Source organism: Aptenodytes patagonicus, chromosome 6 (genome assembly GCF_965638725.1).
Source record: "Aptenodytes patagonicus chromosome 6, bAptPat1.pri.cur, whole genome shotgun sequence".
NCBI classification, from domain to species: domain Eukaryota; kingdom Metazoa; phylum Chordata; class Aves; order Sphenisciformes; family Spheniscidae; genus Aptenodytes; species Aptenodytes patagonicus.
Genome location: NC_134954.1, coordinates 27767562 through 27784617, shown reverse-complemented (window position 1 = coordinate 27784617; position 17056 = coordinate 27767562). Strand labels below are relative to the sequence as shown.

The 17056-nt window shown below is 44.3% G+C and overlaps 1 protein-coding gene across 3 annotated transcripts in view; it reads left to right on the top strand.

The window, feature by feature from the left end:
- Positions 1 to 2977: 2977 nt before the first annotated feature.
- DGKD (diacylglycerol kinase delta) overlaps positions 2978 to 17056 on the top strand; it is a 64350-nt gene continuing 50271 nt past the window's right edge. For 2 of the 3 annotated variants that reach the window (XM_076341676.1, XM_076341678.1), the window contains exon 1: positions 3055 to 3101. The gene's annotated coding sequence lies outside the window, so the exon portion shown is untranslated. Of the gene's footprint in view, positions 3102 to 17056 lie in introns of all 3 variants that reach the window. The other variant, XM_076341674.1, reaches the window with a different exon arrangement.

The following is a 17056-nucleotide window of genomic DNA, read 5'->3' as shown; positions in this document are numbered from 1 at the left end:
AACAACTGCTAGTCCAGACTGATCCTATATTTAATCTAGTTTCCTGTATGCAACAGTGCTTCAAAAGAGGGTGCAGTAAAATTAAAGAGGAAATTATGGGGCAGCCTGCCCTGAGGAGCCTTTTCCAACATCCATCTGCCAGAGGTCGGTTTATGCTCTAAGAAATGAGATTGTATTCTGCAAACTTTGTTCTCTCTTGTTGGTCTGGATATTCTCATTATCCATGTAAATGTCTAATCGTTTCCTGAATCTCACTTATATTTTGGCTGCAGTGAGTTGCATCAGCTAATTACATTTTGCATGTAAAATGACTGGTGCTTTCTTTTTCTTGTTTTTGTTCTAAATCTGCTTTTCAATGTCTCCTGGTTTCAACTCTCCTGGAAAGTCTGAATGCAGAGCCTACATTTATTAATATAAACTTATGTTTCCCACTCTACACACCAGAAAATGGAACTAAGAGCTTCGCAATTCTATTTTAGTTAACAAAGATGTGCTTTTAACAGGAAAGAAAATGAGGGAGACATTTTTGAGATGTCTGTTTCCTCCCAGTGGCCATGGGACTCCTGGTGAAAGCCTGTTATAAGTGTGTTGCACTTCCATCCCGCTTCAGAGTGCAGAGGCTGTGCAAACCGAGCTTGCCCACTCTCTGGCTTAGGTTACTATTGATAACTGTAACAAGCCAAAGCAGCCTACTTTGGAGAAAGCGTGGGCTGTGCTCTGGCATTTCTGCAGAATTGTTCTATATACAGGCCTTATTTTTTGAGCAGAGGCTTGTTTGTTTGTTTGTTTGTTTGTTTTTATTGACACCATGATGGTTACAAGCCCTACTTTTGACAGATGGTCCAAAGGCTTTAACCAGTTTCATATGTGGCCTCTAACACTTACAAATAGGTTGCATTAAAAGGAAAGCTGCCTTCTGTTTTGCTTTTGTAAACTGGTCTTGATTAAGATGCTGAAAGCAGTGAATTAAGACCACAGCTGATTTCACAGTTCCATCAGTGCTCTCACCTAATACCACCTGTCAGTGTGTTTGGCTCAATTAGTCACAGCTGTCTCACCTTAGGTGAAATTGCAAGAGGCAGTATGTTTGCTCTGCTCTTTCTAAGCATTGTGTGCTTTGCTGCTAAAGAAACCCTGTGGCTGTTTTCAGGTGTTTGTGGTCAGTGTAATTTCTGTGTGATTTCAACTTTGGGTTTGGGGGAGGGTTAGGCATTTGCACCTGGATTTCTGGGAAGGCTTTTCTAATGATTGCCCTGGTATTTTTACTACTAATTTTTTGGTGGCTTGAGAAGAACAGACTAATACAGTAAGGTTGAGCAAATTGCTGGTAGCAAATATGCTGGTCTCAGAGAGCTGATATTTGGGAATTCCTTTAAAGACACTAAGAGGAGGAGGGGGTACAGTCTTCCAGTCTTGCTTCAAAGTGCAGCTTCTTCCACAGAGGTGTTTCCTTCAGTGTTCCTGGCCGCTGGACCTGTAAGTATGGGACTAGCAAACTTAGAGGCCTGGTTCCTTTTTTTTTTTTCTTTTTTCTTATATGTCAACCATGTGAGGTGCTTCTGTCACTGCCAAATTCTGTCAAATTCATCTGCAGTGATAACTTCTGTAAGCTGTGTAACAAAATCACAGTGCACTGTGCTGTGCAGTGGGGAGGGGTCAAAATGGTTATTAAAGCTGTTCTTTTGCCGGGGCTTAGGAAAGCACTTTCAGACATTGGCTGTTTAGCCCATGCTGGATGTTTGCTCATTTGCTCAGAGAGCGAGTGCTTTCTGCTGGTTCCTTCAGCTCCTATTCCTCTGCCCTTCAGTCAGCAGATGCTGACCTCTGTCAGCAGAAAAGAGGTCTCTAGCTGGAACTGTTTGCCTTTTATCTTTCCTTTCTTCTGGTTCTGATGTTACGTTGATCTTCCACCAAGTCAGACCTGCAGCCTGCTAGTCACGTTTACAGCTGGGAGAGAGCGATCCAATTTCCTGACCCTGTGCCTTTGATGTGGTGGGACTCCATTTATAGGAAGCCTGCCAGCTCCAGGAGAGGGATGTGCTCTGGTAGCGATAGCATCTCTGAAACTTCTGCTTTTGAATATAGCTTTTATCAAATATGTGGCCTCTGTGCTTTAGCTGCCTGCTGATGGGCCTGGTTTGGTGACAAATGCTTTCCCCTCATACATAGAATCATAGAATCATTGAGGTTGGAAAAGACCTCTAAGACAACATCTTCATGAAATCCCAGCTGAAACACTCCGTACTGTCCCGTAGCTGCAGCTAATGGGGCACTAGAGAAACAAGTGCTTCAGGGCCGAGTTTCCTCATGTTAACAGAGCCTGTGAGGAATGGTGTGGGGAAAGGCTGAGTCAGGCAAGAGTGTTTCTGTACTGAAAAATAAAGTGTTTGGCAGTGGGAGCCTGCTTTGGTGCTGAGGGAGCAGTGCGTCTGTATGTAAGATGGAGCAGGTGCAAAGTACCTCTTTGTGCAGGTTAGTACAACAGGTCTTACCTCGGGGGAGGAGGATCCCTAGGATTTACCCACAGTATTTTATTAAATCCAGTGGAACAATTGGAGTGCTGAAAACAATCACAAGAATCGGAGTCAAGATCAAGCGTTTGGGCTCACCTCATCAGAGAGGTCTGAGCTGAAAACCTCTTCTCTGGCCCCGAACAGCTATGGGTGTGCTTGGACCGATCAGGGGCCAGTGTGAACGATGCTCGGGGTGGGAGGGCTCGTATCGGTTCGCAACGAGTGGAGAGAGGTGGCCGTGGGCCGGGCCGGGCCGGGCCGGGGAAGGTGGCCTGGCCCACCGCGACTCGCCTCAGCGGTTCCCCTCCCACCTGCGCCATAGGGCGCGGGACGCGGCCGCCGGCAGGGGGCGCCGCAGCAGCGGGTGGGCGGCTGCAGAGCGCGGCGCGCGGCAGGAGGGGGCGCCGGCCGCACCGCCCCGCACCGTGCAGCATGGCGGCGGCGGGCGCCGCGCAGCCCCAGGCCGGGGCGGTCGCCGCCGCCACCGCCGCGGCGGAGGAATCGTCGGACAGCGAGCCGGAGCAGGAGCCAGGCTCCCCGCAGAAACTCATCCGCAAAGTCTCTACGTCCGGGCAAATCCGCCAGAAGGTGCGTGCGGCGGGCGGGGGCCGCGGGCAGGGCCTCGGGCTCCGGCAGCGCTGCGGCCGGCTCTGCCTCCGCGTCTCCCTCAGCGCCGCCGCCGCCTCCCCTCCCGCCCGGCACGGCCTGCGCCGCGGGGAGCGCCCGCCGGCTACCCCAGCCCACCCCTCGGGGAGTTGCCAAAGACACCCCCCCCACCACCACCCTCCCTCGGGGGTCTGCCAGGGACCCCCTCAAGCCCACCCCTTAGGGAGCTGCCGGCGATTCCCCCCCCCACACATCCCCTGCTCCTCAGGGACTTGCTGGCGACGCCCCCCCACCTCCCGCAACCACCCCTTAGGGACCTGCCTGCAACCACCTCACACACACACCGCTCCTCGGATTTGCCGGCGATCCCCCACACCGCCCTCCCCCCCTCCCCCCTCGGGACCTGCCGGCGATCCCCCCAGCTCGCCCCTCACGGACTTGCCGGCGACCCCCCAAAACCACCCCTCGGGGACTTGGCGATTTCCGCGTCCCCCCTCCCCAACCGCCCCTTAGGGAGTTGCCGGAGATCCTCCCCCTCCAAACCGCCCCTCAGGGACGTGCCGGCGACCCCCAAACCGCCCCTCAGAGACTTGCTAACAACACCCCCCCAACAGCTTTTCATGGACTTGCAAACCCCTAAATGCTCTTCAGGGATCCCATTAACAAACTGTTTCCCAGGTGCCTGTCAACAGCTGCCCCCTAAATGCCCTTCAGGGTCTGCTGACGACCCCCTAATTGCCCCTAGGGGCTCCTGGAATTGCCCCCAACCACCCAGCAGGTACCATCTCCAAACTGCTACTCTGAAGCCATGTGGGAACCTTCCCAATTCACTCTCCCCAGCTTAGACTACCTCCTTCCCAGTGCCCAGGTTCAGACCTGCAAGGGAGCTTCTCTATCCTAACAGTGATCAGTGTGCCCACGTTCAACAAGACCCTGTCTTACCTCTTTCAGTCCTTACTCTCTCCCCCTGTAATATTTTCTTGGAGTCATGGAAATCAGATTTGAGCTCCTGCCCCCCCCCCCGCTGTGCCCTATTATCTGATATTTGAGCTCTAAGGACATCTTGTCCCTCCCTACGCCCTGATGCTGCATCTCCCCTTTTCTCCCCTTTTTTCCCCATACCAGAGTTGCTAGGGCCCCCTCCTCACCTCCCTGTGCCTTCCCTGAGGGCCCCTGCACAGCCATATTTCCCGGTCATATTGTGCACTCCCCCATTATCACTTTCCTAAACCCCCTTCCAGTGGCCCTGTTGGACGTGGCACAAGTCATTGTCTCATATTCACAGCTCAGTGCTCTGAAAGGTGCAGCCCCCACTGTTATCCCCTACAGTCAGTGTGTGCCTCCCTCAGCATCTTCCCATCCTTTTCATGGTTACATCCTAATTTTCCCCATCTTGTACCGTGCTATTTTTCCTTTCTGTAGCTGTACAGCGATGTTTAGCCTTCTGTCTGGTCAAACAGTGATCTTATGGCTGGTTAGTCTTTGTTCCCAGCTTTATCTGCCTTGCTTTGCCTCCCTGGTCAGGTAACAATCCTTTCCACCCTGATTCCCTTAGCCCAGTCAGATTTTACCCCTCTGTGGCTCGTTCTGGAACAATAATGCCATTTTTAGGGGCAGTAACAGTATTCTGCAACTACAACTACAACTGTAGGTCCTCTGTATTGTTACTGTAAGAGAATATGCAAAGATTTCCTTCAGCCTTAGGCTAGGAACCACCCATAGGGAGTTGCCCTCTTCTGTACTATTTTTACTATAGCTGCATGATTTTTCTTTGTAGCCATTAAAGTCCTGTATAACTCCTGGATTGTTGTGTGATATGTTTCTGCTTAGAAATACCAGGTTAGTTATTCTTCCGCCGTCACCTTCCTGTTGTCTCTGAAGCATGGGCAAGCACAGTTGCTGCTGCGTGGAGGCAGGAGGCTTGCTCAGTGCTGATGCTGCTAGCTCAGTGTTGCTTATCTTGTATTCATAGTGAAGGATAGTAAATATCTCTGCATGACGTGGTGTCTGAAGTGTTATTCATAGGGATCATTTTTTTCTGCTGGCTAGTTTGCTCTGCTTTCAAACACATACATAATCATTATTCTGCTGCTCATCATCGTTTTGCTACATTGGTCCCAGTTCCGAAAACCCCCGTGACAAAGTACATGAGGACGGTGCGCTCGCTTCATTATGCATGGCGGGGCTGCTTCCTCCATTTGCAAAGTACTGCTGACGCTGTCACTTACTTCTTGAGTTAAGACACCGAGGGTCTGGGCTGTGTGCGTGAGATGGTTCTTTTGGCCACAACAGGAAACGGTGAAGCCCTCTAAATGGGTTGATGTTCAGTATATCAAGCAGATCTCGGCCATTCTGTAGCACCAGGTGACCTGATCTAGTTTGTTAATCTGCTATGAAAAAAATAAGCTTTTTGAGATCTTTTCCCTTACACAGGGTGCTGAATTTCAGAAATTTGTCTTGCTGGAGATTGGATGAACCTCATGATTTCTTAATACCACTTGTGGCAGGGGTCCTATGTGAGAAGGGAGGAAGGATGCAATAGTCAGACTTTAATATCTATGTGGTGGTGTCTGAGATAAGAGCTAGGACATTGACTTTCTCAGTGCTAGAGTGGGAACTCTTGCTTACAGCAGGGTGTTAGAGATGCTAAGGTAAAGGGTGCATTAGATTTTACTTTTGTTTGAATATAGCAGAACACATCCCAATGTCCCTACTTAATCATTTGTCCTGTTTTATGTGACTTCCTGCGTCAGCATGGCTGGAAAAAGCCTAAACCAGCCACTTGTACTACGTGAACATAAATATGTTAAGAACAGGGATTATAAACAGATATTGTCTACAGCTATTAAGCCTCCTGTGTGTTAATCTGCAGAAGACCTTCAACTAAACAGTGTCAAATTTTCCAAGTAAGCCCAGGTATTACGATATCAAGGATTGATTTGTTCTGTTGCTTATTGATGTCTTTTTGTTTCATCATCATCTTTGCTGCATGCTGCTGCATGTTTTTTTTCCTTGTCCTGAGGGCAAGGAGCAAAAACAACTATGTGAGTAATCATAGTTCCAATAAGACTTTGAGGAGCTTGCTTCCTCTGTAAAGGCAGACCTAATTTTGAATTTGTCTATTGAAAGACAGAGAGCAGACTACTGTGAGCTGTACAAGCTGTTGGACAGGTCCTTCAGAGTGACAGTAAGAGATGCAGGCAGACTTTTACTGTGCCCTGAGGATATAAATCTCTTCTAACCACATCTTTTGCTGTAGTTAGCTCAAGACCATGCCTGTAAGTACAGTTAAATCACCATGGAAGCTTACTGTTATCACAGCTTGAGTGCAAAGTCTGCTGTAGCCATGGAGTTCCTCTGAATTTACTTGTTTGTCACAGTCACAAACTCTTTGAAGATATGTTTTCCTTCCTCTGGTCCTGTCATCTGTTTCCCCAAGAAATGCTGTAAAATAAAGCTGCTTGCTTACAAGACCATAAGACTTCAGTGAACTTGTTTCTGAGCCCACAGGTTGCCCAACTTGTTTGACTGAAATACGTTGGTGTGGTATCACTGTGGGGCAAATAGAATTGTTGGATGTATAGGTTGGATGTATAGGTACTGTGACTTTGACATGCAGTGTCTGAAGGCAAATCATAGCTAACATCTGTTTAGCTGAAAAATCTGTCCCTTGTGAAGATACAGGTCAGGGGAAGGGGGAACGGAAAGCTAAGTGTTTGGAAAGTGAAGTACTATGTTTTAATGTACTTATTTGTTTTTAGCTAGAAAGAATTTTTGAGAAAGAGAAGAAGGTATAAGAGAAGTATGTTTAGCGGTCTCTTAATGATTTTTATTCTGGGGAAAGCAGAAAACCTCGTATGATCAGGTATAGCTGGTTGTCTAACTGCTGTTGTCTCAGCTAGCAAAGAAATATAGGCTGTGTAGAGTGTTTGATCAGCTATTTTGAGACCTGTCAGACTTGTACCAGCATCAAGCTTCATAGTACACTGCTTTTAGCCCCTCTCCTGGTCTCAGGCTGGCATTGGTGCAGTAGAGAAACTGTTGGTCAACTAAGATAAAGTATTTTTGAACGGATGGGAATTAGGAAGGAGATGAAATAAAATAAGAGAAGGATGATGTGTGTGAGGAGAGGCAACAGCAGGAGCCTTGCTCCCACCTTCTAAGCAGCATTGAGGACTCAGCTGGAATCAGCTGAAGTGGTAATATCATCTCAGTTGTCACCTGGCATGGATGAAGACACAGTAATATCAAAAGTGGTCCTGGGAGATGAGGGCGTGAAACGGAGGAGCACTGCACCTTTTATGGGCTCTGACAGTAAAGCGCGCTTTTTCCTTTGCACATGACTTTTCATTGCAAGCATCACATTACAAACCTCAGAAAGCAGGAGAGTGGATGAATAAGCCATTTTCTCATTTCATTCATCAGTTAGGTGCGATTTCCAGTGTGCCAGCTTTGGTATGTTGAGATCTCAGTTTGTTTACCAGACAGGATTTCAGCAGCGTCCTTCGGTGGCATCAGGAGGACTTCTTGTTTAGACTACTTCAGTCTAACTTCTGTTTACTTTTATGAGCAATTTCTCTGTAATATTTTAGTTTTTATAACAATTTATCATTGCCTTGAACTTTTTAAGACAAGTTTGCAGTATATATTTCAACAGAGTTGCAAACAGAGCAAGCAGCTCTCCAAACTTTCTGGGATATTGGAAGCTGTCTAGCTCCAGTAGCAAAGAGATGTCAGGTTAATTTATACTATGAAAAGCAGGATAAATGAACTGGTACCAAGCTTTATGCTGCGGTGGACAGACTTTGTTCAGTATCTGAACAAGCGTGTTTCCGATTTCTGTGCTGTGTAGCAGTCTGTGGTATAGATAGATAACTTTCGCACTATGGGAGGTTGTGATTCTCTTTCTGATTAGTAGCTTTGAGGTCTGGGAGCCACCCTGAAGCGTACAGGCAAGAAAAAACAGGAGGAAGCAAAATGTTTCTCCTCGCTTTTTGTGCAAGTTTCCAGAGCAGACTAAACTGAGTTCTCAAACATATGGTAGGCAGCGTGAGAAACTGAAGAAAGCTCATTTTGTTTCTTCTTGTATTGCCTAATAGATAAAATGTCCTTTTTATAGGTAAAGAAGTGTGATTTTTATTTCTGGAGGGCAAATGTTTTAAGGTTTTCTGAGATGAGATTAGAGTGAGGAAATGGAGGCGTTTATTAGTTTGATACAAGTATTGAAAAGTCTTATGATAAGCAATGCATTTCAGTAAAGAGACAATGTAAAAGAAATATGCAACAAATGAGGAGGGAATTTTTGGGAATTTATGGCTTAATTCACGTTCTGTCTGGGCATCTTCCACTAAAACGTATTAAAATGTTTGTCTGGTTTTGTTATGCTGTCTTCTAACAGGGTGTCTAAAAGAGGACATTTTAGGAGCTTCACATGTTGTAAATTGTAGTGGCTCATGCTTTAGTCCAGGTAGAAGCTGGGAACTCTTCACTTAAAAAGAGAGATAATTGTTGCAAAAGAGAAGTTTTTGTGATTGAATTGAAACTGAACATCTTGAGCACGGGTTTTAAGGACATGAATTTTCTTGGATTAATACCACAAACAGACTAGTTCCTTCTCTGAGCACTAAGGAAGAAGGTAGGATTTTAGGCCATGGTACATGGCTGTAAGAATGTTTCTGTCCCTTAACTCAATCTACGTTATGTTTTGCGTGCTCTTCAGACTCATCTGTTCTGACAAAATTTGGGAAGCCTCCCAGCACTGTGTTACCACTGGTGTACTGTAAGTTTGCCTCGCTGCTGGAGGGTTTTGGATGCTATGTGAAAGCAACAGCTGTTACTTCCTTTAAAAAAAAAAAAAACCCAAAAAAAAACAAAGCACAAAACCACACACACTTGTAGCTTTTCTCATTCCTTCTAACTATAGTTCAGGTTCCAGGAACTAAAGAGCTAACATTAAACTTCTGCATGTTTTGAGAACACGGATTTACTTAGACCACGTTGCTGAAAAGTACATTGCCAGGCTAGTAATTGTTCTCTCAAATAAAATTAGAGACAAAATAAAATCGGTATTAAGGTGTTTTTTTTTTCTTTTTTTAAATAAAACTAAGTCAATACTTAGAGTATTTCCCCCTACCCAAACCCTGTTGTTACAAAAAAATCATTGATATTTTACTTTGGAGGAGTACTGGATTATAAATGAAAACTATAAATGAAAACTGTAAAATGTCTATCTCCAGATTACCTAATTAGAAAAACCAGTATACCGTGTAAGACACTGCATAACTTTACCTTCTTTAGTTACAAATCTAATGTGATTTTTTCTAAAATAGCATATATACCTGCATACTTAAGAGAAAGCAGAAGTGAGATAATGAGAGGGTTTTGTATTCCCTATTTCCTTGAAAACTTAAGGTTTACACTAGGTAGTGTCACAGCAGTATCGGAAATTTCAGGGCAAAATACTGTCCAAGTGAAAAGCACCTTCCTTTTGGAATATATTTTTTCAAGGTTTCAAATGCACAAACCATTATTTAAAGGAATTTTTATTAACTCTCCACTTAAACCATTTGTTCCCTGCTTTTTCCCCACTAAGTGGTTATTGCTTCTTGTTTCACTAAGAATTTATGTAAGTGTCTCTTAAAGAAAGAAGATGCTTCTGTTTGGTTCTGCAGCCCTGTGGGACAATTATCCAGGGACAGTTCAGCTTCAGGCAGACAAATAGCTGAGGCAGCAGCAGCGGTCCACATCTTTCGTGGTCCCTTCTCACACGCTTTATATAAAGCACTCCAGAAAGCAATGAGCTTATTGTGCATGCCCAGTTCAGTAGTGCTGCACCTCCACAGAAGCAGTCCAGTGCTTCCACAGGGTATGGCACTTACTGTGCAGTCCCTGGGCTACATGTGGACAGTAAAGTGGTTATACAGAGGAGGAGGTCCAAATCCTGCTGCCCTTCTTTCATCCAGAGAGGAAAAAGGTGGCTTGCCTGGCTAAAAGATTACCACTGCTGAGTTAGGTGATTGATTAACATGGGATTAGTCTATTTGGGTTTAGAGGAAGTCTTTTTATTTCCTCACAGTCTCATTGCTAAGTTGGAAAGTTTTACATCTGATACCTATTCTGATGTTTTGGTTTTGCTTTTTTTGAAAAAGGAAATGCTGTCTTGATTACATAATGTTTGCATCAAGCACATTGTATTTGAGTCTTGCAAGTTTTAATAAATTTAGCCACCTAGTATTCTAGCGGGGAGAGGTGATACCACCTCAGTTTCCCATATGGGGAATTGAGATACATACTTCTTGTATCAAATGCACAAAATCACAGAGGGCATCCCCAGGGGAGCTGGGAACTGAGGCAGGTGTTGTAAGCTCTGGGGAAATGTCTTGACCCATGGGACAGCCGCCTTCACTGGTTCTTGAAAGACAGAAGTGTGGCTGATAAAATAGGGAGGGTGTGCTGCCTGCTTTTCAAACTGCTCTCTGCTGAGGCAGGTCAGAGCACTCTTTTAGAACGTGTAGATCTATTGCTGAGATTTATTAAAAATCAGTATTCTGGGAATTCACTCCAGCCCCTTCTGTTCTGTTTAGCTCAAAGTTAGCAAAACGGTGTTCCCAGGGCTGTGCTAATCTTCCTTGTTGTTACTGGTGCTGATCAAGATGTCTTGGCATGGTCAAAGGTATTTGCAGGACATTAAAACAGGGAAAATGGAAAAACAAATTAAAAACTTTGGAGTATCCTTTAAAAACTATGTTAAATGGATGAGGAAAAAAAAACTTTAAAGCATAGGTTGTTTAATACATAAATATGGAAAATCTGATAATGACAATTGTTACAGATGAGATAAAAATAAATTCTAAGATACCTTAAGTATTAATTAAATGGCTGAAGGCCAAAAGCTGCTTTCTGCTCTCAAGAGTGCGATCCCATTGGAATACCAGTTGGAGTAAAAGGATCAGGATTTGGCCCTACATCTACCAGCCACTACCAAATAAGGCTCCTTGCAGAATTCAGTAGCAGAGTAGATGGGAATCCAGACAGTGGGAGGAAGCTGTCGTTCTCTCAGCCTCCTCGACACAAGGGCAAAGGATTCAGTTTTCTTCCTCAAGGTATAACTTTCACTTTCCCATGTCCTGAAGTTCTCGTACCAGTACTTTCTGCTGGCTTTTCCTTCCTAGTTGGCCAAGATCTCCATGACATTTAGCAGTATGGGAAGGATGGGGTGGTTATGATTGTGAGGATGAGATCCACAGCTGTATTCTGGATGTGCTTTCCCTTACATTTGCTATTCTTGTAATAGCACTGATCGCGCCTTCCCAGCCTGATACTCTTATATCAAATGGCCCTGACATGCCACTATGGTAAGTGCCTGGCTCATTCTACCTGCTGGTGAAGTGGATGGGTGGGCTTAGATGGGCAACAGTGCTTTTTGGTAATAACTTGGCTCTATCTGAGTGAATAGAAATGTTATTTAAGCTCTGGTGATACAGGCTGTAGCATTAGAGGGTTCCATGTTCAATGCTGTGATTCACGACGAGGTTATATTGCTGTGTTTCAGCAGCAGAGCAGTGTGCTTCTGAGTTAATACAGGGGATTCTGTGGTGCTGGTGCATAGCTGTGTGACAGACATATCTCAGAGCTGAAGGTTTCACAGCAGGTAATACGTTTTGACATTTTTTGTGTACGGGCAAAATGCCCTAAGGAAGGGATGTAGTTGTGTATGTGTAATTTAAGACGGTAGAAAAAATGACGGCATATTTTTCATGTTTGTCCTTAAATGTATAAAGTTCATGTTTAATTAGTATCCTTTAAAATTTTATTCCATTCCAAAGTTTTCAGGTAGCTTTTAAACTGTTGCTTTTTTGGCTTTGGTTATCTCTGTGAATGGATCTGAGCCCTTATCTTCCAGCTTTGTTAGAGTTTGCTGGGATGACTTGAGCTTTGTGCTCAATTCCCCTCTTTTGATAAATGTGTTTGGGAAGGATGCCTGTGAGCCTATGGAAAGCATACTGAGGGCTTAAGCAGTTAGCGTGCCAGGAGTTGTCCAGCTACTAACTCATCCTGAATCAAAGTGTACTGGTGTGTTTTTCATTCTCTCTTCTAAGTAGCTGACCAGAGTATTCATCTATTTTAAGTACTTCGCTTGGAGCTCTCTAACTGAGCTCATTTTACCAGGGAGCTGCGTGATGATATGCTGGTATGTTGTATTTCCTTTCCCATATACGTGCAACCTTTCTGCGTGCTTTCAAATTTGTTTTTCTTTGTTAACTTGTTCACTTCAGGTCTATGACTGCTCTTTCCTTTTAGAAGAGAATCATTCACAATAGTAGCAGCTGAACGTGGTGTTGAAAAGAAGCTGATTCAAAGACCTATTCTTTGTTTACTGGCTGCAGCATTAACTAATGAAGAATGAGGTGTTTGAACATTTGTTTATCTGTGCCAAGGTAGATTCTAACTCAAGCCCGGTTTCAGTATTTTATTTGATACAAACTCCTGTTTTTCACTGCTGATCCAGAGAATAAGCTTGCATTTCCTGTTGCAGTGACATCTCAGCTGCACTGTTGACGGATAGCTGCATGCTGCTCTGAATTCTGCTTGTCTTAGTAGTTGCAGAGAAGCTGTACTGAGAGCTGTCGGCCGAGCTCTCCCTTACTCTCTTACTGGGTACGCAGAGGTCAACTAATACAGCAGAGCTGGAGGTTAGAAAAGAGGGAGGATTGGGAGGATGGTTGTTAGGGGAGATTTTGCAGGCTCTCCCATGTGGTTATATAGAGGTCTGTGCTGTAACCTGACATGGGTGCTTCCCAGTTTATAAAGCATAGGTTGTTAAAACAAAATGGTATTAAACAATGTACACTAAAAGCCTAGACAGTACCCCCTTCATCAGTGGAGAGCTCAGCTTCTGTTACTGGATGGTTGACTCACAGCCCTAGCTTCTATTTTGACATTTAATTCCTGCGGCTGACCTCTGATTTTCTTTTCTTTTTTCTGTCTTCTGGAGTCCTTTTGTTGCAGTGAGTTCAGATAACATCTTGTCCTTTTCATACCAGTGGAAGAAAGCTTAATGCATTTTTCAATTTTGCAAGAGCCAAGTGCATTTAATGTAGAATTCCCAAACAGGACTACGCAACCTGTGAATTCCTTGTACTCCCCTATAGATCTGTATACCTCTCTGTGTGTCCCATACTTAGAATTGCTTTATTGATGCAGATTTCTCCCCTCCAAGTTTCCTGGAGTTAATTTGCAGGGTGTGACCACTGTCTGCTGGAAGGATGTTGCTCTCGGATTAGCTTGTTAACCCCTAGCCTTTTGACCTTTCATGTCTTATTCTACAGGGTTGGTTAGATTTATTCCTGTAGTTTCTTTGTCGGATTTACTGTATTTCATTTGATTTCTAAATAATTATTAGTTCCGTATTTATGACCACAAAGAGCTTTTATGGAATCAGCTACTAAAACTGTTTTACCCACAACAAGGTACAGCACTCCAGATTTGTACCTGCCCTAGCGTGGCAAGACTATCTTGCCATATTTAAGTGACTGCAGATCTACTCCCATCTTTCTTGCCACAGCTTACCCGAAGTCAGTGACTAGATGAGGTTGTTTGGTCCCTGGGGATCAACTGCCTGTAAAATTCCTTAGTAAGCATATATAAAGATAGCCTGTCAGTTCCGCATATGCTTTTTCATTTTGTTTTCTCCTTCTCTGTGCATTTGGTGCTTTCTTTAGTCAGTTATTTGTTGTTTGGCCTCAGCACCCTGCTCAAAGTTTTATAGTACATACAAATAAAAACAATCTGTGCCCTGAAGTTTTTACATTCTGAAGACACATGGAAAACAGAGAAATCCAGATGTTGAGGACTTTGGTATCTGGGATTCTTTAGTTGCTGTTGAGATAGTTTTGAATGATTTTGCTTTTACCTTGTACACAGTTCTTTTTCTGTATTGGAAAAAAATATCAGCGGAGCAAAATTCTTGTTTCAGATATGCTGCACTGAATAACTGCCCCTAAGAATATGTCATGATCTCAGCTGTAAAATAGGTTGTATTGTTCTTCCTCTGTCTATATCGAACACAGTTGGGAGCCTCCCTGTGCCAAAGGACACTTGCCAGCCTGACAGCTGGGTACAGTTGATAGTTGCCTTCAGTCTGGCTAATAGGATCTTGTTTTCCAGATTAGGAAATTAGTTATATCAAGGGCCCTACTTCCAAATGGGGCAAGAGGCTTAAGCTTCAGGAAAGGATGGGCTACTCCTGTGTTCCATGTAGTGAGCAGGAGAAAAAGGGATACACTCTGAAAGCAGCTGAAATCTGACGTGATCGTTCTTAACTTTTTACTAGAATCATTTATGTTATCAGTATAGAAAGCATTTCATCTGTGTAGGCTGGCTCTCTGATCTCCTGATGTGGGTTACTGGGTACAGAGACACCTCAGACAAGTAATGCTGCAAAAAATACATCCGTGTCTTGCTGGTTTTGTGAATGACTACTGTTAATCGTTTGGCTTCTTGTTCTTACGAGGTGGGACTGCGTGAAGGGGAAGCACTGAAGCACAAGGCTCTCCCTGTCTTAAGTCCTTAATTTAAGTCATCTGAGTTGTTTGAAACCGTTCCTGTTGAGGTCAGCAGCAAAACTTTTCTTTCATCAGTTCAGGATTAGGCCTAAACCCTGCACCCGTTTTGACAGAAAAAATCTGAGAAGATATTATTTCTCTTCCTAAATGTCAAGTTTTAAAAGGGGATGAGTTGGGGGGAGGGTTGTGTATTGCTCGCCGTGAACTGAATTTTTTTCTGCAGGAAGTCACTTTTCTTCAGTGCCAAAGATAAACAGTGAAATGCTAGAAATTTCCTAGGCCCTGCCTTTCAGCTGTCTAATTGTGTTCTTTGCAGACACACTTAAGACTCTCTGCTATATGCAGTGTTGCTTTAAACTGTCAGTTTGTTCAGTAACCTTTTTTACACTGTTTTGTAATACGATAAAAGGGGGTCACTGTTGAAACTAGTAGCACATCATTTTAGGCTTGATCCAAGAAGATACTTCATTTTTTCACAGTGTTGTCTGCCCATGGAGTGCCATGCCACAGAACACCATGCTGGAGAGAAGCTCAGCTGGATAGAAAGCAGTCTGGATAGTTCCATCACAAACAATTTTTGTATTTATCCTTGACAGGATGCATGTAATCAAACCTCATGATGTTTCAGGGCAGTAGCTGTTCCCATAGGATCCAATATATGACATTAAAAACAGATTTAACTCTCTTTTTTTGTTATGGGAGAAGTAATTTCACTTTTGTCTTGATGAATTACATGGCTAGTAACCTGATCAGAGTAGATCTTCCGTTAAAAAAGCTACAGAGAAGCTGGCGAGCAGAAGTAACTGTTCAGCTGCCCCCTTTTTCATTCAATGTCACTTTGCTGTCAGGTCCTTTCCCCAGTTAATTTTCTTCAGCTGCCTTCCTCTGCAAGTAGCAAGTCCTTTGGCTGTAAAATTAAAATAGAGGAGGAGAAAGGCAGCAATGTCTGAATCATTTTATAAAGTCATCTTGATCTTATCTCCAGCCCTTTCCGCCCAAACCCACCAAACTCTACTGAGCTGTGTGCCTATAAATAGAACAGCCGCTCTCATGCAGAGATGGGCAGCTCTGAACCAGAGGCTTGTTTTCTCTGAGCAGTGCGTGCATGTGAGAGCTCGCTTCTCACTGGCCTTTCATGTCTGAGTTATGTAGCTGTGAGGTTTTCTATAGATAGAGGCTGGCAAATGACATAAACTGCTACTTAGGGAGGGGCAAGGTGACCTCTGGGATTTTTGCCTTTTGGTTAAAAAAAAAAAAAAAAAAAGAGGGTTCTGTTTAAAAGAGGAATGGAGGAATGCACGTCTTGTGCAGAGGTGAGTGAGCCCTGCCGAGGTGAGGGGAGCCGCCTGATGTGCGGCACTCGGGAGCCGAGTGTGGCAGGCGGGAGCTGTGGGAGCTGAGGGAAAGCAGAGGCGTTGTTTTGCTGTGAGTTTCTGTTCTGGTGGGCTGGGCAAGAGTTTGAGCAGCCAGAGTGCTGCTGACTGAGCTTGGGGAGTGCAGGGCTCTGGCTGACCCCAGTTTAAGTGTATCCGTGAATAAGTGTAGCAACAGAGCAACAAAGCCTGAAATCTCCTCCTGCAAGTTGCTATTTTTTGATCAGACTCTTGGCTGACTTGATATCTTTGGACTTTGCATCCTGGGAGTCTTCCCCAGGATTTTTAATTCCTCTCTGACTTCGGTTCAGGGCTTTGCAGAGTTCAGTAGCTACTTTCTCTGTCTCATTTTTTAATTATATGTGGTTTTGTCCAAGGAATGCAAAAGATCAGTCCATGTTTCTGTCTTAATCTGGAAAGTCTCTTGCCACTTTCCCATTTTCTTCCCTGTAGAAAATGAACTGCAGAAATGTGTGATTTCTTTAGCATGGTAATTTAGATGCTGTTGCTTTACATTTCTCTTTGATACTCAGGTGCTGGAGGTTAAAGTAACTCATCAGATAGACATATATACGTTCTCACAGGACTCCGCAGGGTTGGGCAGTGCTGTTTGTTCCACTTGACAGATGGGAGATGGAGACATGCAGAGCAAAAATTGCTTTATTGGGATCTTGTAAAAAGTCCGTGGCAGAGCAGGAGCCTTTGGGTACCAGATGAGTACCTTCAGCTCTGGCCTCGCCTTAAGGGTCGTTTCAGCAAGGGATGCTGTTGGGTCAGTCTTTGAACTCCATTTTCTCTTACACTGAAGCTTCAGATTAAGATCATGGCTGAGTGTCAGATTCTTTGCATAGCACCAGCTCTAAGTTAGTTTAACATCTTGTTTCTGGGTATCACTATAGTGTGTTTAACTTCCGGACCCTAAAGCCGCTCCCAGATGCCTTATGGCTTCTTAGGGTGTATTCCTACTGCTGTGTCCCTACTGTGACTTGTGGAAAATGGG